Below are 27,944 nucleotides of genomic sequence, written 5' to 3'. Positions count from 1 at the left end.
CAAAAGAATAATTCATAGCTAAGAAGTTAAGGTGATTCTTGGATTAATTCTGTGCTACCTGAGACTCAGTCATAAACACAAACTTACTAGTAGATTATGCTCCTCAGATTTTCATTGTTTATACTACTACTTGGAGGACTAGTGAAGAACTACTGGTTCTCCTTCTGTTAGCTCCTCTAGGACTTGAAGAAATATGGAGTTAATAACTGCTAACAGGTTTCTAAAGAAACCCCCCAAGCTACACCTACCCTCCCCATGCCCCCTTCCATCTGGACATGAGTTTAGAGTAAAGTATGGATAGAAAATAGCATTTTTAAAATCCAAGCACAGGTGATTTTTGCCACCTGTCCCAGGTAAAGCCCAGGAAGGAATCAAGAACCCGATAGTTGGAATGGCTGCATGGTCCTGATTTGGTCTTACTGAAGGTCCCCCAATGACTCTAGCAAGATGTGGAGAGAGTAGAATAATTTGCATGTTCCAAAAGAGAGCATGGTAATGATAAAGGGATATCACAATACTAGGAATACCAGGTGCCAAGGCACAGTGGACTAGATTCTCGCTACCCAGGAAAACACGAGAAATACTAAAGGCTGAACTGCATCTGGGAGTCAGTCACATGGAAGCCTGTCATATTCATATTCACATAAAACACCTCAGCAGATCACAGTGGACAATGAATGGTCAATCTAATTATCACAAAATCACTAGCATCATTTGTAGAATACAGAGCTATAAATCAAACTTAGAACTTTCTAATTTCATATGATGATACCTTAATTTTGTTTGAACTCTAACTCAGTTTTATATTTGTCGATTGAGTAAAAGAATGAATAAAACTGAGTGAATTTTTCTATAGACCAAATTAAAAATTCTAAATAATTTCAACTTGGTCTGTAATTGATTTGATAGAAATTTGATTTTGGATGTAGTATAATAGTCTAGTTCTTATCTGAATTCCTATCAGGTAGATGCTTTTTGGCTATGTTAGGAGGTATGTATTTTCTCTGACCCAGTGTAAGATACGTGATGAGGAAATTACGGCCACATCGTGGCTCCCATGACTCTATCAAAAAATCCCATTTTATGTTACAGTTGGTAATGCGTATCTCCAATTAGGTTCCATTATCCATACAGAACTGTCCTTAAAAATCTTTCTATAAATACTCGAGTTCAACTTTGTATCTGCAAGTCAATTTAATCACGATTATGTTTGAAGTTATATTAAAGGAAAAATTACTTATGTTTCAGAATTATAAGAGACAAATAACACAGGATTATTTATAACAAAGCCAGAAGCAATTGCCTTCATGGAATGAAGCGAGCACATATTTTTATCTGAGGGAGGCAAGCTGTTTTTCCTCTGATGTAGCATCCATAATCACGCAATAAACTCAGTGCCACTTGATTAATGATTTAAGTGCATTTGAAAATAAGTTACTCTTAGGTATCATTTTTATACTCTTAATTTTTTAAAGATATCACTGTGGACACTTCATATTTAAATAAAAATCCTTATCTTTCTAAAATTTCATTATGGTCTATGTCTCATCTACTCTTGTATTTTCCTAATGCAAGGCATACACTGTTCTAATAAAACATTTATCACAAAACATTATTTCTGTTGTACAGAAGGTGAAACTGAGGCTTTAGAATCTTCCTTTTCAAAAATAAACCTTACTCAATAACAATAGATTGTCTCATAAATTTAAAAAGTATGCTCATGTTACTTTAAATAATTTTAAATTCATATCAATTATATTGATATATATTTAAATTTATATCAATTACAGTTTTAAAGCAAAATCAGAGTTTAAAAACAAAGCTTGGTAATTAAGTTCATTTCACATGTGCAAAGAAAATTCTACTCAACTCAAATGGAAATCTCATCCATATGAACTGTCATAATCCTAGAAAGTATAATGTCCTTCAAGTACTTTTCTTATATTCTACACAATGTGTAAACAATCTGGGACTATCAGAAATTTTAGTTTCACCAACTTCCACTATGTATACTAGATGTGTATGCTTATGGCCAAGAAGAAGAGGCAAGAGATAGTTGGTTCCTGTTAAAGAGAAAAGCAAAAGAGCCATGCAAGAAACATGACAAGAAAACCTGAGACATGAGCTGACAAAGTGTGAAATGTAACAGTGACAAAGATGAAGAGTTTTGACATACATGACAACCCATTTCTCACTTATCTCTGATGCCTCAGGCTTCAAATCAGAGGAGAGATTTTTTAGTGTAGAGAATCAGCAGGGGCTACAATCCAGCATGGCTATCATCCAACAGAAGTGATGGGCTAAAAAATAACAATAATAAAGATTAAGGGATTAGTATTTAATACCAGCTGATTAAAGACAGAGAAATACTACATGCACTAAGCTTCTTTTTCTATTAACTAACACATAAGTGATCTGTTATTTATAGTCATATATTTTTTTTCTCATTAAACTTTTGTTTTAAATGAATGAATAAATAAATAAATAAATTTTTGTTTCAATGGGTTTCAGATTTTTGGTCAAATTGTTTCCATTAAACAGTACTGATTTTGAAAACTAATATCTTAAAACTGCCACATACACACAAAAACCCAATTGGCCCACAGAACATTCACTGTTCCTTCGGAAGCTTTTATGATACATTAGTATCATGATCCAGATTTTTATTATTAAACTTAAATGGCCAATTGACAGAAACACTTCTGAGACCATTCTTCTGCCACTGGTTAAGAGTAGGGTGGGAGGTATTGGGCACAATACTCATTTAGCCTTCTGAGATTTCTGGGCAGATTTGGTGCCCTTGAGAGCTCCAGCTGCCATCTTGTCCACACAACAACCATCTGTCTCATGTCAAAAACAGCAAAACAACCCAGAATAGGATAGTCAAAGAAGCTCTCAACATTCACAGGCATGCCAGGAACCATACAAATGACAGCAGAACCACCAGATTTTAAGAGCTGGAGGACATCTTCCAGCTTCTTTTCCAGAACAATGATCAATTTTCTCCTTTAGCTTAGCAAACGTGCAAACAAAGTGAGCTGTGTGACAATTCACATAGGTTCATATCCAGCACTGATTTGGCCTGGAATGTTCCAGATAATCACCTGGGCTATGAAGCCACCTGCCTCCATTAGTGCGTCATCTTTGCAGTCACCAGCCACACTGTCACAATGCACATCTTTGACAGATACATTCTTGATACTGAAACCCACTCTGTCCCCAGGAAGAGCCTCACTCAACGTGTCATGGTGTATTTCAACAGAGTTTACTCCAGTTGTAACGTTGACTGGAGAAAAGGTGACCACTATGACAGGTTTAAGAATACCAGTCTCCACTCGGCCTACAGGGACAGTATCAATACCACCAATTCCGTAGATGTCATGGCAGGGCAGATACAAGGGCTTGTCAGTTGGACCAGTTGGTGACAAAATGCAATCCAGGACTTTGAGCAGTGTGGTTGCACTGGCTTTGCCATCTTTATGGGTGATTTTCCACTCTGAACCAAGGCATGTTAGCCCTTGGCTCCAGCATGTTGTCACCATTCCAACCAGAAATTGACACAGATACGGTCAGGGTTGCAGCCAATTTTCTTGATGTAGGTGCTAACTTCCTTAAGGATTTTCTTGTCTCTCTTCTGGCTGTAGGGTGGCTCGGGGGAATCCATTTGGTTAACACTAACAATTAGTTGTTTCATACCTAGTGTGTGAGCCAGGAGGGCATGCTCTCAGGTCTGCCCATTCCTGGAGATACCAGTTTCAAATCCATCAACACCAGCAGCACAGTCAGTTGGAGATGTGCCTGTAATCATGTTTTTGATAAACACTCTGTACCTTGGGGCACCAGTGATGGTCACATAATAGTTCCTGGTCTTGAATTTCCAGGGAGATATCAATGATGATATCACGTTCACGTTCATCTTTCAGTTCATCCAAGACTCAGGCACCCTTGAAGGTACACTCTCTCATCTCAGCAGCCTCCTTCACAAATGTTTTGGTAGTTGGTCAATCCCACCACATTTGTAGATCAGATGACCAAGAGTGGTAGCCTTGTCCAAATTTATGTGCCCAATGATAATGATGTGGATGTGAGTCTTTTCTTTTTCTATTTTGCTGAAGGTTTAGAGGCGGTTTTCACAAAGCCTATGTTCTGGTGACAAATCCGTTGCAAAAAATAATAGTTATATCTTTATTCTCACTGATTTCACATAATGATATTCTCATATCTGACCTTCCTTGAATATTAATAAAACAGAAATAGTTACCAGTTCCCATACACTGGGAGAAGAGATTTTCCCTTGTAATCAATTTCTGTCAAATTAAGAAGATGCACGTAACGAGCCCTTAGCTTGACTAAACTTTAGACAGTCTTCTTCCTGACCAAAGGAACTTCCCTTTATAGAGCATTTACTTTACAAAATTTATAATTGTAAATTCTTTCTCTGCCCCTTTGAGATATACAGCAGATTTTTAAAAATCATCTTGCCAGTTTTATGACCCAGGATTGTTTTTATCAGGTATCTGGGAGCAATGCCTTTGAAATGCAATCACCAAGGAAGATTAGAGCCTGTATCCTGTATCACACATCTCTGTTAAGAAGTATGAGCCGGGACACCTGTGTGGCTCAGTGGTTGAGCATCTGTCTTTGGCTCAGGGCATGATCTCAGCGTCCTGGGATTGAGTCTCGCATTGGGTTCCCTGCAGGGCAGAAGAAGGAGCAAGAATATTTCATCTTTTTATCCCAGCAGTCTTGCATGTAGCCGAGCTCAAACACACTTTTATCGGATTAATGAATAAACCAGTGTTCTGAATCAAGGTATGATGAATGAATGACAGCTGTGTTTTCTTATGAAGATGTACAATGTGGATGCATGTGTCAAAGCAAACACTACACTGGACAAAGTTAAATAAGCAAGGAAGAAGGGCCTGCTTCTGCCCCTCTCTGTGTGTTTCTCATAAATAAATAAGTAAGTAAGTAAATAAATAAATAAACAAATCTTTAAAAAAGAAGAAGGAAAGAAAGAAAGAAAGAAAGAAAGAAAGAAAGAAAGAAAGAAAGAAAGAAAGAAAGAAAAAAGAACGAGCCTAATTTCAGTGGGTGACAGCAAGACAGCAAGCCTACTCATAAAGAAAATCATTTTGCAAATTCAGGAAAAATTTGACATGGTGGACACACTCCACTAGTCAACCTCCCCTATCCTTTCCACTAGCTCACTCTAGTGCTAAGGAAAGAGTGAGAGTGAGAGTGAGAGTGAGAGCAGAGAGAGAGAGGGAGATAGAAGAGCAGACCAACCCGTCACCTTTTGATTGAATGGAACTGAGTCAGACTGAGTTCTGGGGTCTTTCTGCTATGGCGATATTCTTGAATAAAGCCTTCCTTGCCTATTTAACTTTGCCCAGTGTAGTGTTTGCTTTGACATTTGCATCCACATTTTGCATCATCATAAGAAAACACAGCTGTCATTCATTCATCATGCCCTGATTCAGAACACTGATTTATTCATTAATCCCATAAATATGTGTTTGAGGTCTGCTACAGGCAAGAGTGCTGGGATAAAAAGATGAAATATTCTTGCTTCTTATATTTTAATGACCAGAAATACTTAAATTGTATTTATAAAGTGCACATGGGAAATAAAGATTCCAGACTTTACCCGATCTGGAGCCTCATGACTAACTCAGGAGTTTTTCATTTGTTTATTTTTATTTCTTTATCTTGTTTACTTTTTTTTTTTTTTTTTGCTTGTTTATCTTCTCTAAGCGGGAAGGTTGAAAAGGACGCAAACCATCTTAACAAAGCTGCAAACAGAAATTTCAGAAGGCTGAGTTTTTTAATGATGATTTTGGTGTCAGGAGAAGAGTTTTTATTCATTTCTTTTTGTAGTCCTTTAATTATTTGCTTCATTTATATTCCTTTCAGATATAAGCATGCAAACACAAAGCTGAATAGGTGCTTTGTCTTTCTGCTCATCACTTCATAGAGAGGGAAATCTAATTTAAGCTTTGTGTGTAAGTTGCTGATGGAACAGCAGTATGTTACCCCAAAATGATGTCAGACACATGACCCTATAGCCCATTCATTTGATTTGGGAAGAGGCAAAGTCACCATTATTTTGAATTTGATACTACTGGAAAACTAGATCCTGTCTATTAGAGCCTAAACTTTACCTCTAGGGTATATGACCTAAGCTATCGTGATGTACCTACCACCCCTTAGCAAAATGATAAGTAAACTTTCTTAGACAAGTAACAGAAGTTACTTTAGAGCATGTGGCAGACATCAGAGAGAGAAACAAAATGAGAGTACTCTCCGGGTAGTTTTTTAAGTGAAGATGGTATTATCTAGAATGAATAATTTGATAAAGCATGTTCAGTATGACATTAATTCTCAAATGAGAAACGTGTCATTCTAAAGCCATCAGGAGAGCAACTCCTATTAATCATAGCTACCTAAAAATGTTAAGAATGCAAGAAACCAAAGTGTAGATTTTGACAGGACTCTGAAGTAAATCTACTACCCCACATCCATGTGCCTTTGTTTGGAAAGGATGAAATGAAATCTTCAACAAACCTAGAGAAATTGGATGAGCCTTGATGAGCAACTCACTAACTCAGGGTGAAAAGTCTGACCTCAGTGGGATGTAGGAAACAGACCAACACTTCTGGAACAAACCCTCAGAAAAAAGTAAACTATTAGAGCCATCTACCCAGATGAAGAGCCTAACAAAGTTAAGGATCAGAGAAACCACCCCCTGGGCAGATTCTGATCATATGGAAGTTCTGGCTCAGCCCCGAGGGAACCAAAGCACACGTGAAAAAATGTTAAATGAAAAATTGCTGAGACCGAGCAGTTTTATCTTGTGAATTTTGGTTACATGCAAATAAAAGAAGTACGCTATGCATAGGAAAAGATGCTCACTGTAGAATTATTATTTTTAATCGCTAAAAGCTCTAAATTACCTAACTACTCAGTAATAAGAGAAGGATTGTATAAATAATGGTTTGGTTATAATAAGAGAGAATACTAAGCAGATATTCAAAATCATGTTTAAAAAATTAGTGATGGAAATATTCATCCTAATTTTAGGGGACAAAAGAAACAGAGAAAATGCAATTTATGCTATTTGCAAGTATACATAATATTATGTATGTGCATATAGAGCAATAATAAAATTTGTGCTAAAACCAAAATATTACCCTTCTCTAGATATAGAGATTTTTTTTTTAAAAGATTTTATTTATCTATTCATGATAGACACCAAGAGAGAGACAGAGACACAGGCAGAGGCAGAAGCAGGCTCCCTGCAGGGAGCCCGATGTGGGACTCGATCCCAGGACCCAGGATCATGACCTGAGCCAAAGGCAGACACTCAACCGCTGATCCACCCGGGTGCCCCTAGATGTGTCATTAGATCATAGACTTTTTTCCTTCTTACATATCTACGTTTCAAATTCCTTGCAAAGACATTACTGTTTTTATTATCAGAAAAAAATCTTTAAATTTAATAACAATAAATTGCTGAGACTAAAATTTTGTTCTACTGGTAAGCTAGGCAGTTAGTCTGCCATTGTCAGAAGATGCATGATTCTGGGTCAGAGGCAAAGATCTTTCTTATCGTGACCAAGCAGGCAGCATGAGCTTCACATTCACATTAGTACGCTTGCCTCCAAAGTCCCACAGTGGTGAGGCAGAGAGAGGATGCGATTTGGGCCCAGGGACCCAGAGTCCACAAACTCTAGATCTTTGAGGGCTTCTAGCAAACCTGCCCCAAAATTTGTCTCCAAAGGGAGACTTTATCTTTATCATGCCCCCATGGAACAAATCTACCCTTTGCCCCAGAGGAAGATACTGTCCCTATCTTTGAAAGCTCTTTTCTATAAAAACATCCTTGAAAAGATGGTTTGGAGAAAAACTGTCAATGCCTCTTGGTAAAATCCTGGGCAAAAAATATAAGACCCCCACTGGAAGTATGTGTCCCACCACAAAACACATTTCCAAACTCAGTAATCTGTTTTGTTTTTTATTCTAAACTTGTTTAAAAAGAAACAGCATCTCTAAGATGTTATTTTTACAGTTGCTGATACGGCCATCCTGCCCCCTCCTGAGCTGGCTGTTGAGTTCTGCACAGGACAGCATTAGAATTTGCTTTACAGGCCCACTGAGAACCTATAGCCTGGATTCCCACTTGTGACATTGCATTTCACTGCTTAGCAAACACTGGCTTGTCCTTTTGTTCTCAGAGGTAGTTTCCAGCATCTCTTCCTCCCCAAAGGACTCTGTGGCCGAGGATAGATTTGATGCACCACAGAACACACAACTATGAGGGGAAGTCTTTCCACCCACCCTGATGTGTGATGAGGTCGCTTTGGGTAACCAGCTCACTTCAGCCAAGCAGAGTCCTAAGGTGCAAAATGCATTTCCAACATCACTGTGATATATTCTGAGAGGACCGTTCTTGTCCATAAAATAAATAAAAGCAGGCTATTAGACAAAATGAAGTTCTGATGCTGGCTCACGCAGATCCTCCGTGCCCTTCTACGAATGAGAATCGCCTATTGGTCGAATGGGATCCATTGATACCTGAGTTACTAAATTTCAATTCTCTCTGACATTCAGGAAGCTGACTTCACCTTACACTCTTGGGTATGGGTTTCTTTGTTTTTCCTTTCCTCTCGATAAAGCTCTAAGTTAAGGTACCAGGAATGACACAGGCAAATGTCACACCACCTACCATAATTGTGACTTTGAAAAATCGCTCAGCCCGGTGATTTTTCTTTTGCTTACTACTATCAGCTCCAATTTTGCCAGCATTCTATTTGAAAAAAAAAAAATCACACTTACAAAAGTAGCTAGAAAAGTCTAAGTAGAGTTTAAATGTTCTCACCAATAAAACAAACAAATAAACAAATAAATGTCAATAGGTGAAGATATGTCAACTCAATGAGGGGTGGATGGAAATCCTTTCACTGTGTATGTATCAAATCATATCACCACATTATACACTTTAAATATATCTTAGAATTTTATTTATCAATTATACCTCAATAAACCTGAGAAAGAAAAAAGAACGCTCTCTCTAGGCTTTGTAGTCCATAAATAAAATTAAAATACCAATATCACACAGCTTTTTCTAAAATGGTCATTGAACCTAGGGATTTAATGAAAAAGTAACAATTTACTATTACAGTAAGTTGTAGGATTTGCAAACACCAATACCTGAGAAAAAGAGAATTAACATAGTCCATGCTGATCCTAAATTTGCTTTTTTACATGTTTCTTTTCATATCTCCTATTAAATAAATGCTTTGCTCTAGATCCAATTAATGATTTTATTAGTACACAAAACTTCCCTTTTCCCCAATCTATTAACCTATCAGTGGTTAAATAAAATAAAATTGGGCAGCCCAGGTGGCTCAGCGGTTTGGTGCCACCTTCAGCCCAGGGCCTGATCCTGGAGACTCGGGATCGAGTCCCATGTTGAGCTCCCTGCATGGAGCCTGCTTCTCCCTCTGCCTGTGTCTCTACCTCTCTCTGTTTTTCTCATGAATAAATAAATAAAATCTTTTTAAAAAAATAATTAAATTAAACAGAATTAAATTAAATTCCATGCTACCTACAATGGTAGGCACATTGGGGAGTTAAAAAAATAAATTATTTTTGATATTAACAGTTATAAAAAGTCAGTAGGAAGTGTTAGAGAACGGAAGCAGACAATAATATTATTCTTTGTCCATAACAGCTTAATATTTTATAGATATTTTTTGTTCCACTTGATTTTACTTAGCATGAACATTTTCCAAAATCATTACAAAGCTTTATTATACATGATTATATAGAAGTAATTCCCTTTCTGTTGGGCACTAGTTGTTTTCTTATTTTTCACACTTACAAAAAAAGCTCCCACTACCAATATTCCTGATCATAAATGGGAGACCACATGACTTCCTAAGCTAGAGTCCTAGAAGTAGATTGCTGTATGGAGGATGGAGTCATTTTTAAAGCTCTAGATACCTACTGTCAGATTGCTGTCCAATATTCTATCAATTTATTCTTCTTTTGTAGTGCATGGGAATTTTCATCTCACTGAACACTTCTCAGAATTCATCATTAAATTTTAAAAGAATTTTTTAATATTGGTTTTAATTTATATTTCGTTAATGAGAGGTAACATTAAACATATTTTTCTTGTACAAATGTACCATGCATACTTCTTCTTCATCTTCTTAATCTTATGTTTACAAAGTTTTTTTTTTCTAAGATTTCATTTATTCATTCATGAGAGACACAGAGAGAGAGAAAGAGAGAGAGAGAGGCAGAGACGCAGGCAGAGGGAGAAGCAGGCTCCATGCAGGGAGCCCAACGTGGGACTTGATCCTGAGTCTCCAGGATCCACCCTGGGCTGAAAGCAGAGCTAAACCCCTGAGACACCCTACAAAGATTTTTCGGTCTCAATTTTACTCTCCTGTTCAGAGTGGTTGGGAAGATAAAAAAATCTGCATTTTCCTCTCATCCTTCTTAAAGTGAATGGGTTGTATGAATTAGTTAGAAAGCAGGAGTTCTGAAAGGTGGAAGTGGAGGTGGATGCCACCCTTCTGCAATGAACGAGGAGACCAGTAGCCTCCAGCACGCGTGGATTTGGGCTGTGCCCATTTTCCACATTCTCTTCTCCACTCATCAGGTTCATGGAGGTGGAGCACCTGAGACATTACAGCAAAATTTCTAGCAAAGCAAAATTTGGATCCTGGTCACTCTCAAGGCAAAACTATTATCATGGCTCCTTGATTCCTACTTCCCTAGCCATGCCAAAAATTTGAAGATTCCTCTCTTATATTTCTGCTAAAAATATCTGCAGCAGTTTCCATTTCCTGCACTGAAACATGACTGATACACTGTAAATTCCTCAGCTCTACAGGATTCTATCCTTGTGGCTTATTTGTATGTGTCTATATGGCATATCTTACTGAAGACTTCCAGTGATTTTTTTTTTGCAAAGCAATGCAAAAAGATTAATATTAAATATTTGATAAACTTCTTCATGAATGCTTTTGGCTACTATTCCCTAGAGTTATTATTAATATATCTATTAGAACTTATTCATTCCAAGATCTTTTATTTCTATTTTCTGGATTCCATCTTTTCTCTAGACTACCAATTCCCTTTATTATTAATTATGAAATATATTTTAGCTTCTGATACATTCAGAAAATATAAAGGTTATAGATCTTTTAGATTTAAAATATTTTTTGTCTTTTGTCATTAGTGTGTTTTCTTACCTGTTGAAGAAGAACCTCCTAACTTTTCTATAAAGTTTCTTTGGATAGTCCTATCATTTTTTTTTTTTTTTCAGATGAACTTGAGAAATGTGTTGTCAAGTTCTAAAAAGTAAGTCTTAGCTGGTTTTAAAATTTTTACCTCTTTATATGGCTGAAAATTTCACCTATAAATATTGTTCAGCCACCATTTATTTATTCAAATGTCTTAAGATATTTACATTTCTTACTAAGATTATTCATAATCTTTTCTATTATATATGCATACATTTTCTTTTTAGTAACTCTTTACCTATTTCTCCCACCCTTTAACCTCCAACCTCTAGCAACCACCAATCTGTTTTCTGTATCTATGAACTTGTTTGTTTATTTGTTTTGGGTTCTATAGACAAGAGAGATCATATGGTATTTTTCTGTCTGACTGATTTCACTTAGCATAATATTCTCAAGGTCCATCTGTTCTGTTGCAAATGGCAAGATTTCATTTTTTAAATGACTGAATAATATTCCTGTGTGTGTGTGTGTGTGTGTGTGTGTGTGTGTGTACACCAAATCTTCTTTATCCACTATGGACACTTCGGTTGTTTCCATAACTTGGCTATATAAATAATGCTGCAGTGAACATAGTAATGCGTATATCTTTTTAAATCAGTGTTTTCATTTTCTTTAGATAAGTACCCAGAAGGAGAATTTCTGGATAAGTATAGTTGTATTTTTTAATTTTTTTGAAGAATCTCCACAGTTCTTTCCATAGTGGCTACACCAATTTACATTCCTACCTACACTGCACAGGGTCTACATCCTCATTATTTCTTATGTTTTTGGTAGCAGTCATTCTGACTGGTGTGAGGCAATAGCTCATTGTGGCTTAGACTTTCATTTCCCTGATGAGCAATGATGTAAAATATCTCTTCATATACCTGTTGGCCATCTGTACATTTTCTTTAGAAAACGCCTATTCAGATTTTCTGTTCATTTTAAAACAGATTGTTTGGGTTTCTGTTCCTGTGATAAAGTTGTATGAATTCCGTATTTTCAAGTCTTATACTCAGGTCTTTATTTTGAGTTAATTTTTGTGTAGGGTGTAGGATAGTGGTCCAGTTTCACTGAAGAGCTGATCCTTTCCCCATTGTATATTCTTGACTCCTTTGTCTTAAATTAGTTAACTATATATGCATGGGTTTATTTCTAGGCTCTCTATTCTGTTATACTGACCTATGTGTTTCTTTTTATGCTAATGCCATACTAATTATAATAGCTTTGTAATATAGTTGGAAATCAGAGAGCATGGTTATCTCCAGTTTTGTTCTTTCTCAAGATTGATTTGGTAATTTAGGTCCTGTGTGTTGGTGTGGGTGTGTAGCCATACAAATTTTAGGATATAACTATTGCTTTGAAAAAATGCCATTGGAGTTTTGATAGGGACTGCACTGAATTGCCTTAGGTATTATGGGCATTTTAATAATATTGATAATTCCAATTCATGGGCATAGAATATCTTTTCATTTATTTGTGTTTCAATCTCTTTCACTAAACTCTTGAAGTTTTCAACAGGTCTTTCACCATCTTGGTTAAGTTCATTCCCAGATATTTTACCTTTTTGGATGTAATTATATGTGGAATTGTTTTATTTCTCTTTCAGGTAGTTTTTATTGGTGTATAGAAATGCAACAGATTTTGCATATTGATTTTGTACCCTGCAATTTTACTGAATTTATTAGTTCTAACAGTTTTTTTGTTTTGTTTTGTTTTTGTTGTTTATTTTGTTTTGTCTTTTTTTTTTTTTGATGGTGCTTTTAAGATTTTCTATATGTAATACCATGCCATTGACTAATAGTGACAGTTTTACTTCTTCCTTTTGAATTTGTAAGTTTTTTTTCTTTTTCTTTGACTAATTGGTCTGGCCAGGACTTCCAATACTAGGTTAAATAAAAGTGGCAATATTGGGCATCAGTCTTGTGCTCCTGATCCTAGATGAAAGGCTTTTAGCTTTTTACTGTTAAGTATGATGTTAGCTGTGGGCTTTTCATATATTATGTTGAGGTAAATTCCCTTTATACCCACTTTGTTGAGAAATTTTATTACAAATGGAAGTTGAATTTTGCCAAATGCTTTTTTTTCTACATATATTGAGAAGAACATATATCCTTAATTTTGTTAATGTGGTATATGACACTAATTTATAGATATTGAGCCATTTTTGCATCCTTGGAATAAATCCCACTGGATCATAGTGTATGACACTTTTATTGTATTGGTGAGTTTAGTTTACTAACATTTGTTGAGCATTTTTGCATACATCTTCATTAGGGATATTGACCTGTCATTTTCTTTTCTTGTAGTACCCTTGTCTTGTTTTGGTATCAGGGTAAGACTGGCCCCATAAAATGACTTTAGAAGAATTCACTCCTCTCCTGTTTTTTGGAAGAATAGGTATTAATTCTTTGATGTTTTCCATCTTCACACTCTTAGTGTTCTCCTTTTGCTTTGCTTCAGAGTACTAGAAACTCCCTTATGAGAGTTTTTACATGTGTTTGGTGCTCCGTTTTTGTGGCTGTCCCCCACGGAACACATCTACATCACCTGGCTCTGGCAGCCAGTGGAACTTATGTTTGTGAGTCCCAAAGACTGTAACTGTCAGAGAAAGAGCCCTTAAGCAGCTGCCACCTTACAGGACATAGCAAAAGGCAAAAGACCCAGAAGCTCAGTTTTCATGGGAAGGAGACCCAATTTTTGCAACTGCTGTCCAGAGGATACCAGATGATCCAGATGATCTGGCCAGCAGGGTGTATGCCTGTGGCCCCATGGGATTGTAGATATATTTGCATACTTTTAAAAGCTGCTGCCTGAGGGTCTGGCTTCCCAAAAGCCTGAAACTAGGTACTAAAATCCTTCCCTTACAGACAATGGCAGGTCTAGGCACACTCTCAATTATTGGGAGTTCTTATTTGTAATAGCTCCCAAGGTTTGAGTGACAACAAAGAGCTGGAGCTGGCTTGAATGATAAGGTTCTCATGTGACACAAGGCCACTCCTTCAATGTTGGAAGAGGTGGTTGTTTCATCTACTATATGGAGACCAACATGATGAGTCAAGCAAAATGAAGAAACAGAGGAATATATTCTAAGAAGAAAACAAAAACAACAACAACAACAACCAAAAAAAAAAAAAACCCTCAGAAAAAGAGCTTAATGAAAAAGAAATAAGTAATTTACCTGATAGAGAGTTCAAAGTTATAGTTATAAAGATGCTCATTGAATGGCGGGGGGCGGGGGAGAATGGATGATCTCAGTGAAAACAAGAAAGAGATGGAAAATATAAGCAAGTATCAAATACAAGTCAGGAATAAGTACCAAATAGTTGAAGAATATAATTGAACTGAAAATACACTAGAGGGATTCAACAGCAGACAAGGTAAAGCAGGAGAAAGGATCAGTCAACCTGAAGACACAACAGTGGAACACAGAGCAGCAAAAACAAAAAGAATGAAAAATAGTGAAGAAGTTTAAGGGAGGTACCGGACAATATCAAACAGACTAATATCAGCATCATAGTACTCTCAGAAGAAAAAGAGAAAGAGAAAAGAGCAGAAATCTTGTTTGAAGAAAAAATGGCTGAAAAATTCCCTGGCTGAGGTAGAAAATGGATCTTCAGACCCAGGAAGCTCAGAGAGTTCCAAATAAGATGAATCCAAAAAAGACCCACACCAAAATACATGATAATGAAAATGTCAAAAGTCAAAAATGAGGAGAGACTATTAAAAACAGTAAGAGGAAAACAAACTTTTGTCACATATAATGGAACCCCCATAAAACTACTAGAAGATTTTTCAACAGAAACTTTGCAGGCCAGAGCAAGTGGCATAATATATCTAAAGTGCTTACAGAAAAAGAAAACCCAAACTAGAATATTCTATACAGCAAAATTATCATTCAGAATTTAAAGAATAATAAAAAGTTTTCCAGACAAGCAAAAGCTAAAGGAATTCATCACCACTAAACAGCCCTAACAAGAATTGTTAAAAGAGACTTCCTTAAGCTGAAATTAGAGTATTTTTGGTAACAATAGGCATATGAAATAATAAATCTCACTAGAAAGATAAATTTAGGAAAGGTATAATCACTAATAAAGCTAGTATAAAAATTAAAGGACAAAATGGTATATATGTGTAAAATTTCTTTGAATTGTCTTTAAATAAAGAAATATATGTACATAGTATCTCTAGACATCACTTCTTTCACTTAATAATAAAGAAATGTGTCATATATGTTTTAAAAATACAAAATAAATATAAATATAAATATAGATATATATAAAATATGCCAGAACTGATGTTAGGCATTTTTAGAATCTAAAAAAAATTAGGTCATTTCAAATGTAAAATTAAGTAAGTATAATTAGATAAATGCACCAATGTTTGTGTGTATATATATTCGTATCTCCTAATATAATATTACAGATGGTCCCTGTCTTATGGTTTCATTTTTACTTTACAATGGTGTGAAAGCAATATGCATTCAGTATAAACCATACTACAAAATTTGAATTTCGGTCTTTTCCCAGGCTAGCAATATGCAGTATGATACAGCAGCACTGTGAGGGTAAACAAGGATATACTTAAAACCAGCCTATACCCATACAACCTTCTGTTTTTACTTTCAGCATTCAATCAATTACATGATATAATCACCATGAATTTATAAAACAAGCTTTATATTACATTATTTTGCTCAACTATAGGCTAATGCAAGTGTTCTGAGCATGTTTAAGGTGGACTAGCTTAGGCTATTTTGCTCAGCAAGTTAAGCATTTTCAACTTGGGATATTTTCATTTTATGATGGATTTGTCAGATATAACCCCATCTGAAGTTGAGGGAGACCTGTATATGGCCCTTATATTTGTCTAATAACCTTTGCCAGCAGTCTACAGATTGCCAAGGGAACAATTCTTGAAATACTGAAAGTCATTCTTGTGAACAATGGGATCACTTAATTGTGTTAAGTTAGGCTTTCAGAGAGTGATTTTCTCTAGTATCATATCACTCTCAGATACTTGTAGTTGATTGTCATCTGGTTTTGATTTGAATGTTACTATTTATTGATACCTATGCAATATCTATAAATTTCTTTAAAAACATTTACCAATGACATTTTGTTCTGTTTTGTTTTTAGTGTTTAAACCCTGCTTTGCAGAACCCAGAGTGATCTTCGGAAGGATTCAGAAGCAATCACATTCGTGACTTAGAAGCAATTCTAAAGGAGGCAGGTGGATAACCACAGGAACCAAGTTCACCTTGGAAATGGGCTCTGAAGAGTTATAACTCTCTATCACAAAGAAAATAACTCCAGGGCATCACTGCTAGCTGCCCCTGAACACATATAAGATTCACTGCCACATGGTAAGAGTGAACACTTTCAAAAGGGTGAGAATTGCTGATAAAAGAGAGTTGATGGCACTGGGGAAAGGATATACTTTCAAAGTGGGTACAAGCAACCAGTGCAAATTATACCTTAGAGGATCTAGAGTTCAAAAACAGTCCTAGCCTAAACTGTGAGTGAAGAGACAGGGAGCAGTTCTAGCAGTGATTTTTTTTTTCACATATTCATTTATTATATTTGAATTAATAACATCAGAAAACAACTACTTGGAAAAAAAATACCATTTATGTGATGTCTACAGTCCAGAAAGTAAAAATCCAACATCCTCTCATTTTTGAAGACATATTTTTGAACTTCAAATACAATTGAGAACGCATCAGAATACAGTTATGTTATCCTTCTTCTAAATCATTCTCTGCATTTAATTCTGTAAAAGTAAGAGGTGTGCCAAGGAATCTATGATACTATTATAGTGAATTCAATATGCCATAACTTTAAACTTTAGCACATGTGTAGCTATTTGCCTACTAATACCAAGCCCCTCATTAATATTTGCACAGAAATCCAGGACAGTGTTCAACAACCTTTTTCTGTAAAAGGTCAGTTTATAAATATGTTAAGTCTTGCAAAGCTTAATAATAAATATTTTGTCTCTGATGCAACCACTTAACTTTGGCATTACAGTGTCAAACTAGCCATGAACAGGATATAAATTAATCGGCCACACTGCGTTCCAATAAAACTTTATTTGCAAAAGCAGGCAGTACGGCAGATTTGGTTGGGCTCTTAGTTTAAAACGTTTATTTAAACCTGAGTTATAAGTTGAAGAGTATTCTTAGGATGAAAGATTGCCTGCTTATCTATATTATTTTTTTCCTTCTTGTATTCCTTATGTTCACCATATACACTAGTCACAGAATGCTCCTGGTGTCATCCTTGAATTGCTTTCATTTTTCTTGTATTTGGAACATTGATCCTCCCAGGAATTACTGTCTTAACTTATCTCTACCTTGAAATCTCATTCATATTTTAAAAACTGTCTCTAAACTTGCCTCTACCTTCCCTCAGCTGTGTCTTTCTTCCTTTTACCTCTTAAAACTATGTTTTTGCAGATTCCTTAGGACACTCTTAGTTTCTTCTCTGCATTATAATTGTTTATAAATATACATTCAAATAAGTAGATTTCAGATTCTTTTGCCCCTTAAATTGACCAGCACAGTGCTTTGCATGAAGTGTTCAATAAATATTCAGTGGACAAATGCCTAAACAGGCACTTACCTTTGGAAGGGGAAGAAAAAAGACTTAAGGTCAATATCATGGGATCAATTGGGTTAGAACATTTCAAGTAAACCACAAGTCATTTATTTTTTATTTCATATTAACTTAATAGCATAGCCTACCCACATTGGAAACTTCCAAAACTGGCTAAGAATCTTGGACAACAGTTACCATATTTTTGAATAAGAAGTTCTTGTCATTTATTCAAACTGACCTATTATTATTATTATTATTATTAATTATTATTATTATTATTAAGAATTTATTTATTTACTCATGAGAGACACAGAGACACAGGCAGAGGCAGAAGCAGGCTCCATGCAGCTTGATGTGGGACTCGATCCCGGGACTCCAGGATCAGCCCTGAGCCGAAGGCAGTGCTAAATAGCTGAGCCACCTAGGCTGCCCACCCACTAGTATTATTAAATCATTTAATTTCTCTAGTGAATTCAAAATATTATGTAAACATAAAGAACATTTTAAATAAACATAGGTGATTATTTTCTAATGACATCTAAGTTACTAAAAAGGTATTTTATTTGCATTTCAATATTACCATAGTTGTATTCTTTTTTGGGAATATGAAACTAGGCCATTGAAAAATATGAATGATCAAATCAATACTAATTTATTCTTTCCAATGTCATATGTTTATCTATCAACAAATTAATCAGTTTTTTTCTCAATTTTTAACTCAAAAAGAGAGACTCAATTAAAAAAATAAAGAGAAATTCAAAGAACATCATGAAAGTCAACGACTTACAATCCTTTGACAGGAAGGGCTAAGTCCCATTGCTTGCTTGCTTTCAGGAATTCTGTCATTTATCTCTTCTTTTCTCCATGTATTTGTTCTTTTCCTAAAAATAATGCTAGTTCTTAGAGCAGTTTACTATTATGAAACTGCAACTGCATTTACATAAAGCTTTGTTTTGGCCAGCAAGTGAAAATGAGATTTCTTTTCACAACTAGTGTGTTTGAAGCACATATGCTTGGGGAGGGAGCCATTAAGGGGAGCAAAGGACAAGACAAGGTCACCTGGAGACTGCAACTAAAAGAATCAGAAATAGAAATTGCTCTACATCCTGGATCAAAAATCATCCCTTAAGATACTACATCAGAGTATATGTTAATACTCAGAAGGTAGAATGTTAAGAAAACAGGGAAGGCGGCATTATAAGCTGGCATGAAATCTCCAAAATGTGTTTACTCTGAATTCTTGGAGTTCAGATAAGTACATAATTCAATGTGGAGGACATTATCCAAAAATGTGAATAGGAATGAAAACTTCTGGTTGAAAATTTGGCAATGGTGACCATAACTACAAATAAATAAATCTTTTTTCCAAGAAACTGCATTTTAAAAAATTCTGAAACAAAGATACAGCTTTGCATAAAATGTAGGTATAAGGATGTTCATCCTACCGCATTTAGAGGGGAAAAAAAGCCAACAATTGGGCTTCTAAAAATGATAGTATATCTAAAGAGTGTTTTGTTGGTTAAAACGATACTAAGAATTCAATATAAAATAGGAATTATTTATTTTCAGTAAGAAAAGTAAGTTTAGAGAATATTTATATTCTATGACCCAAGACTAAAGGTCTCATTTAATTCTCCAACGTATCTATCTTGTGGATATAGAGTTATTAATTACAAACTTTTTATTTATTATCCTAGGAATGCTTACATTCATGCCAGGGCATTTCAAAGCCATAAATTGCTCATTTACTTTGTTGATAATGTAATTATTTTGAAAAACATATACATTTCCTTAAGTTATTTGTGAATCCTTTAGCCCTGTGTGAATTTATCCATCACCTTATATATCATCAGTTAGTCTAAAAGGTTCAGACTTTTTTCAGGTCTACATATCTTACTGCACTATGGCTCAAATAACAATTTAGACAATAAAATTTTGAACTTCAAATTCATTTTGAATTTCATTTTTTAGCTATCCAATGATCAAGACACTATTGAGATGCCTGGGTGCCTCAGCAGTTGAACGTCTGCCTTCGTCTCAGGTCATGATCCTGGAGACCCGGATCGAGTCCTGCCTCGGGCTCCTTGCATGGAGCCTGCTTCTCCCTCTGCCTGTATCTCCACCTCTCTCTCTGTGTCTCTCATGAATAAAGTAATAAAATCTAAAAAAAAAAAAAAAAAAGACAGTATCTCCCTGAGGAAATGAAAGCCAAAGTCAGATAATTCAGCCATTATGTTTACTGGAGAGGGTGAGCAGGATATTTAGGCAACAGCCAGAGGTTATATAAAGTTCCAGAGACAGGAAGAAAAAAAAAAAATATATATATATGATTGACACTTAAGCCCAAAGTAAAAAAAAAAAAAAATCCATTAGTCCCTAGTGATAGATACACATGATTATAAATAATGACTAATCTCCAATGCAAAATTTCAAATAATTTATGTCAATACTTTGCTTTTAAGGGGATGAAGCATAACTCTGCATTACTTAAATACAGGTTGTGCATAGTGACCTCCTTCTAAGGATCGTAGTAAGAAAGAGAAGGAAAAAAAAAAAAAAAAAACAACAGAGACAACCTACAGTGGAAAAACATGACTAACACTACCTCAAGCCAGGTGATCAGATTTAAATCCATCCCATTTGTTATATCGATAGTATGCACTCTTGATGTGATGTGATGTGAATAATATGGTACCTACCTCTGTGGTTTTCCTCCCCCAAAACACACAGTCCCAGACTAACCATGAGAAAAAAGTTAAACCAAATTTAAGGATATTCTACAAATCATCTAACATTCTGCAAAACTGTCCCAGGAAGTCTGACAAACTGTCTCAGCCTAGAGGAGTCTTAGTGGATATAACTACTAATTCAGTGTGTTACCCTGGATGGGATCCTGAGAACAGAAAAAGTACATAAGGGGGAAATAGGGGAAATTTTAATAAAATATGACCTTTAGTTGATAACAGTGTATTAATATCGGTCCATTAATTGTGATAGTTGTACCATATTAGCACCAGAGACTCAGGGTAAACTGTGTGTGGGGTATGCAAGAAGTCGCTACTGTCTTCATAAGAATTCTGTAAAGCTGTTCCATATTGTACATTTTAAAATGACATTTAAGAGAAACTAAAAGAAGAAAACTGTGGGAACGAAGCTTCTTAAAAGAGATAAACTGCAGCGTAAGCTGAGAGATGTGAATTCAAAAATGATGTGAATGCCTTCCTTTGTGACTATGCCGGTGCAGGAAGCATTGTGGTCCTTATCCTCCTGGAGCTTAAACGTTTCTAGCAGGATGGTGGGACGATAAACCATTAAGCCAATAAATGAAGAAAATAATCACACATAGTGATCGTTCCTGTGAAGGAAATAGGCGAACCCCCTATATTTAAGCCTTATAGTGACGCAAATGCTATTCTCTTTTTAATACTTCCCCTACCTGCAGCCCATCCCCCTGCCCTAACTACAGTACTTGTACTTGGCTTGTCAACTCTGACAACCAGCCAGTGTTTGCAGATGCAGATATGGTAAATAAATTTCTAATTATCTGTGGGTGTGTTCATGTGTGTTTGTTTTAAACAGGGTGGGAAGGGCTGGTATTATGGGGCCTCATTTCAGTTTGGGAAAACAATCACAGAACTCGTAACACCCTGGAGATAAAGCAAATGTAAACAGGTAATTTATTCCTCTACGGAGACAAAAAAAAGATGTGTGAAATGTGGATTTTTTTCATTCTTACTACTTCTTTAGGATGCATTTTACTCTTCCATTCTTTGTAATATATTTTAAATATATATATATATACACTTATATTCTAAAAAAAATGTTTTTTATTCTTTTAGATGTTTTTTTCTTACCATGTAAGGGCATAGATTCTGGAAAACCATAGAGAAAGACTGTGGGAAAGAAAGGAACCTACATAAACTGGCCAGATTGATAAAATCAACCATGGCTTTCATTTCACTGTTATATATTAAACCCTCACGTCTTTGAGTAGCTGCTTTGAAGATATTTCACTTTGTTGATTGAAATTAAAGTAGGATTTCATTTTCATCTGCTTTAAATTTAGTTGTTTTTTTTTTTTTTTGAAACTCCGTTTCCCATAATTGACTTTTCCTTTCCTGAAATGTTTGTGCTTTAAAATTTAATATTGCATAATCAACAATATAAAGCAAGTTTGCTTAGGGTAAGACATAAGTTTTGAATAATTATTAGTGGACTTTTTGCAATTCTCTTCATGATTTTTCTCTCATTTGATAGTTCAAAATCTCATTTTGAATAACCATAAACAAAGGGAGCATTCAGTTTCAGAGCTAAACCAATCTAATAAGTTATTGTATAAATCTGTATTTGAATTTGGGCTTATGTTTAAAGTTCTATTGTCATTTCATTTGTTTTGCTTCATTTCTTAAGCATATGAGGTCATAGGCCATAACAAAGAGACTGAAGTTTCTGTGTCATAATTTTTTGAACTTGAGACCATGGAGTTTCTAGGGCCATTTAGATAGGAGAATTATATAAAAAACATTTCCATCTTTGAAAGTGTTGACTGCATAATTCCATAGTCCTAATGGAAGCAGGACAAATTTTCTAAGGGTAATGGAGCACAAGTAAACAACCTGGTGAGGAAATTCTTATGGTTGCTAATCCCCAAGTTAGAGTGCAACTTTAGTTTAATGATTATAGAGCAATGAAAAAGAGAAAAAAATAAGATCATTATTTAAAATATTTTGAAAATTATATTTTCATAGGTATTCAGTTTGAAGAATGAATGAGTTAGAATGAGAATAAGAGAGGCTTGTGGATAGAGCTATTTCAGAATGGTTTTATACGAAGAATAATACTCTGATTAACCCAATTTAATTTTGGTAGAAGAGAATGAAAGGCCCTAGAGCAGACTTCTGAGGATATTTTAACAGCATCCACTCATTCTCTTCTGAGAACTTCTCCTTTATTTTTTTTTATCTGATTAACTCAGATCAAACTGGGACATGATCATCAAGAACTGATTATTAAAAAAAAAAAAAAAAGAACTGATTATTAAAACCAGAGCAATTAGTCTTCAATTTTTTCAAATTGGAAAATGGGGTATCTGTAGTATGTGACTTTTGCATGGGAAAAAAAAAATCACTGAATATATAGGTTAACTGAGAGGTAACAAAAATAATTTAATGCTATATTATTGGAGCTGAAAATAGGATAAAGGAGTTAAGAATATGTTAAGCATATTTTGTTGACAGCAGACTCACTGTTCCCAGGTATTTTTAGGCTCTTACTATATCCATGACCTTCCTGTGGCTTTGTGGTTCAGCATTTCCTTCTTCAGTGACTCAATAAATGGATTTTATTTCATATTTTGTGAGCATTCTCCCTATGTAACTATCTCCTCTTCCTTTTCCTCTTCTTCATTACTGGCATTTAAGGTATTTGAAGTATGTATTGCACAGATCCATTTTAGTTTATTAGCTACATTTTTACATCTAGTATACCTTAGGACATTTTTTATTACCTTCTCACATTTAGATGAAAATCTGAATGGTTCTAAAACTATAGAATTACAAATTCTTTTTCTTTTTCCTTTTTTTTTTTTTTTTTACAAATTCTTTTTCATCCATATATTAACCAGAGTAGGCTATGCTACATTATTATAATAAACTACCCCAAAATATTACAATACAGCTTATTACTTGGTAATGTCTGAAACACACTGGGGTGCCCTCCCATTGGGGCCTTCTCCATCCTGTGACTCAGGGATCCAGGATCCAGAGGACAGAAATCTTTATTAGTATTCCATCAGCCTGGAAGAATGACATGTACTTAAAGAGTGGTCAAGAAATACTTGTTGCATTAATTAAATAGTGAATAAAAAGTAAAGGAAAGCAGAAAAAGTTTGTGGAGTTGTACTATTGAGGAAACTGATATTTATAAAATAATACGTGGTTTGTTTAATGTATCAACATATGCTAAGAGGAAGTGCTGTAGGACTTCCTTGTAATTTAGAATAGAATTCATTTACATCTTTAACTGAGTATGAAAGGATGCCACGACACATAAATATGGTGGTATTTTTCTTAAGAATGTGAGAAAACTTCCTAAAATACCAATTAATTTACTGTTAAATGAGAAATACTGGGGAATACAGAGCATAGGATGAATCTTATCAGTTCTCATTTTCTCCATTGCTCCCTTGTTCCCTTCACCAGTTCTTCCTCTAACTGTGCCCCATGGTTTGCTATCAAATACATTTTCAACAGAATTATTGGGCAATATTTCTTCTGGGTTTTTTACAATCCAAAATGAGTCAGAGTGAATAGGTCATTTGGAATTGTTGAATCGAGTCTATCCACTTTTATCTCTAGCTGTTGTAAATATGATGATAATGATAATGAGTATTTTGTAAACTGAACATGCCAGTTTACAAAACATATATTCACATAAATACATTAGTTAGGCTATAGGAATTCACTACCTAACAAGATATCATGATCTTAACTCTCAGATTATTCTGTGACTGTACATTAGAAAGCTCAAAATGGAGTTAAGGGACCCCCCAAAAAATGTAGTTATATTTTCAAAGAACATTCTGAGAACTATTTTTACTCTATGTCCTATTAATAATATCCTATCAATAAGTCATTGCCCGAGGAAACACCGAAATGTCTGGTCAAGGAAAGGTTCCTCCCTTCCACTTTTGACACTAACCCCCAACTTGCTGCTACTTTAGCAAGGTGACTTTCCTGACATTTCATATATCATTAATTATTTTTTTTATTTTGCTTAATTTTACTGCCCTCGGTAATTTGTCATATCCGTTGAATTCAGACACATGTGGTTGCATGCTAAAGGGACTGAAACACATCAGGAATCTAATTTTTCTTGATAACTACATTATGTCACCTCTAGCATTGGCATATTTTAAATTTCTGTGTTTTCTCCTGATTTGATTGACATCTAGCATACTAAATTGCCTAAGCTCTTGAATATACTTGATTATAGCCCCAAGAACTCCACCCCCTGATAAGTGAGTAAGCTCTGATTTTTAGAAGCAAGTATTCTTGTAATTAAAGGAAACCTCTCTGTTATCCTTACTTACCTGTGGTAAGGAATAGTGTTTGATTTAGGACTAGAGGGACACCTGGGTGTCTCAGTGGTTGAGCATCTGCCTTTGACTCAGGGTGTGATCCCGGGGTCCTGGGATCGAGTCCAACATCAGGCTCCCTGCAGGGAGCCTGCTTCTCCCTCTGCCTATGTCTCTGCCTCTCTCTGTGACTCTCATGAATAAATAAATAAAATCTTTAAAATAATAATTTAGGACTGGAACTTCCAAACTTATTTTCTTATACATACTATAATTCCATTTGATGTTTGGATTAACAAAATATCCCTCTTCTATAGTATTTCGCTTTTAGTTTATCTAAGATTCCACAGTATAGTGTTTATTCAATAAGAATTAGTGACCATGAGTTTCTTTACTTTTAAATATGCCTCTGAAAGAAACCTAATTGATATATTGAATTCCCTCAACCATACGCCATATTTACACCATACATCACTTTCCTTAAGAAAAGCAAAGTGATAAGGAAACTGCATTCACAGTAACAGTTTGGCAATTTCTTTAAAGGTATGAAAATAAGATCATTGTCTTTTTCCTTGAACACAAAAGGATGTTCTCCTTGAAACAAAAAGGATGTCTCAAAAGGGAGACAAATTCAAATAATTTGGTTTTAAAAAAATAGTTCTTAGTCTCTGTACTAGTTTCCTAGGGCTGTCATAACAAATTGCCACAAACTGGGAGGTTTCAAACAACAGGAATTTATTTTCTCCCAATTCTGGGGACTAGAAGTACAAAATCAAGTCATCTCTAAGGCCATGCTCCCTCCGAAGGCTCTAGGGAAGAATATTTACTTGACTTTTCCTGGCTTCTGGAAGCTACCAGAAATTCCTGCGTTCCTTGGCTTATAACAACATCAAGCTAAATCTTCTCCCCTGTCTTCATGTGGTTTTCTTCTCTCTTTATGTCTTTACATGGCTTTATTTTCTATATGCCTCTGTCTCTGAACCCCCCTCTTATTTTTCCTATAAAGATGCTGTCATTGAGTTTAGGGCCCATTGAATCCAGTAAGACCTCTTCCTATTGAAGTGCATAGGAAGGAATGAATATCCAAATAAAGTCATATTCTAAGGTTCAAGGCAGACATGAATTTGGAGAGTTACTGCTCAAACCATTATAATCTGCATTTATAAAATAGGATATTTAAGATAAACACCTGAAAAATGAATCTTATAGACAAATCACTTTAAAAGCTTAATATTAATTGTCCAGTTTTCACTAAATCCTAGTAATATTACTTCCTTTGCCCTCACCACATGTGCCCATATTATCTATTGCAGCACATAAGAGCCACCTCAATACCCCATGTGCTTTTACTGGGGTAACACCCCAGTGAGTGTTGGCACTGTCAGTTTGATCAGCAAACCCACTACTTTAACAGGACCAGTTATAAAAGGGAAACTCTAATTACAGCTGATACCCCTTATTTCCCAAACAAACAATAAAACAAAACAAAACAAAACAAAACAAAAAAAACAACAGCACAAATCCCATTAGGTTTTTATTCCTGCTTACCTCACTTATTTGTAAATAGAGTGATCTCATACTTTGTCTTCCGAATCAAGTCCACTTTGAAAAGTGGAGGAAACAATATTAAGAATTACCAACAAGCATAAATGGAAGCAGGCATAGGTTCACTCTACCAATAACTGGCCCTCTTCAAACAGGTCTTTATTCCCATTTCTCAAGCCACTAAGCTAAATACACGTGGCACTCCACACTCTGCATTTTCCAAACCCTTCTGCTACGCCCTCTGGAATGTATGTGAGTCATCATCAGTGAACCCTATGCTATCCCCACACTCTGCATGCTCCCTTCACCATTTTGTTCAATCTTCTATGCCTCCAGTGCAGATTATTCCAACATTTCTCTTACCAAGGAGCCTGGGCTAACGTAGATGTCTTCCTTATTCTTCAAAATGCCATGTCCTTCCTAAAAGGATTGAGACGCCATATGCTTTTGTGGTTATCTAGTAATCTCCAAATGCCTCCTTTCTTGAAAATTATATTATCCAGTTCACTATTTCTCTCCCCGGCACAATTTTGGTTGTGATTTTAATGGCTAATAATTTCAACCGTATTACCCATCCAACACCTTGGTTATTCAGTTCCTTTCCGTGACCACTCTTAACAATATTTACCTCCACTTTTCACCAGCCACCTGCTCCCATATGAGACAGCACTGTTCCTCATTCAATCTGTTTTAAATGCCCACTCTAATCAGCACGCCTCTCTCAGTTTATCATTCATCATCGCCCCATTCCTCTGGTATCATCAGTGTGCCCGCTGTGACTATTCTTGTCATCATATAAACATGTTGCAAGATTTCTCATCTAAGGAAGAAAACCACTCTTTTTTTTTTTTATTTTTATTTATTTGTGATAGTCACAGAGAGAGAGAGAGAATGAGGCAGAGACACAGGCAGAGGGAGAAGCAGGCTCCATGCACCGGGAGCCCGACGTGGGATTCGATCCCGGGTCTCCAGGATCGTGCCCTGGGCCAAAGGCAGGCGCCAAACCGCTGCGCCACCCAGGGATCCCAGAAAACCACTCTTAATTCTCACCCTCCTCCCAGCTCCTCTCTTTTTCTCATTCACTGCGTCACAAAACTCACTGAAAGTGTCGCCCATCCACCTCCCCAACTGCTCTCAATAGTCAGTCACGTTGTACTTCCATCGAAATAGCAGTACCGAGAAGCAGGGGAGAGCTCTTGTGATTGCAGCCAAGAATGTTCCCCTTGCCAGTATGTCCTGACCTCTCAGCAGTGATGACACAATTGATTTCCTCCCCATTCTCAAAACACCTGCTTCAGTCAGCAGCCTGGGCCCCGCACGCTCCTGTCGGTCCTCCTCCTGTGTTGTTAGCTCCTTCTCAGGATCCTTTGCCTTTTTCTCTCCATTCTCAGTATCCACTCCCTGGGTCACCTCTTTCATCCCCAT

General features: G+C 35.8%; 1 pseudogene; it reads right to left on the bottom strand.

The window, feature by feature from the left end:
* Positions 1 to 2,760: 2,760 nt before the first annotated feature.
* Positions 2,761 to 27,944, bottom strand: LOC144292056 (elongation factor 1-alpha 1 pseudogene; annotated as a pseudogene).

This window comes from Canis aureus, chromosome 21 (genome assembly GCF_053574225.1).
Source record: "Canis aureus isolate CA01 chromosome 21, VMU_Caureus_v.1.0, whole genome shotgun sequence".
In the NCBI taxonomy this organism is placed as follows: domain Eukaryota; kingdom Metazoa; phylum Chordata; class Mammalia; order Carnivora; family Canidae; genus Canis; species Canis aureus.
This window is presented reverse-complemented; position numbering and strand designations above follow the sequence as displayed.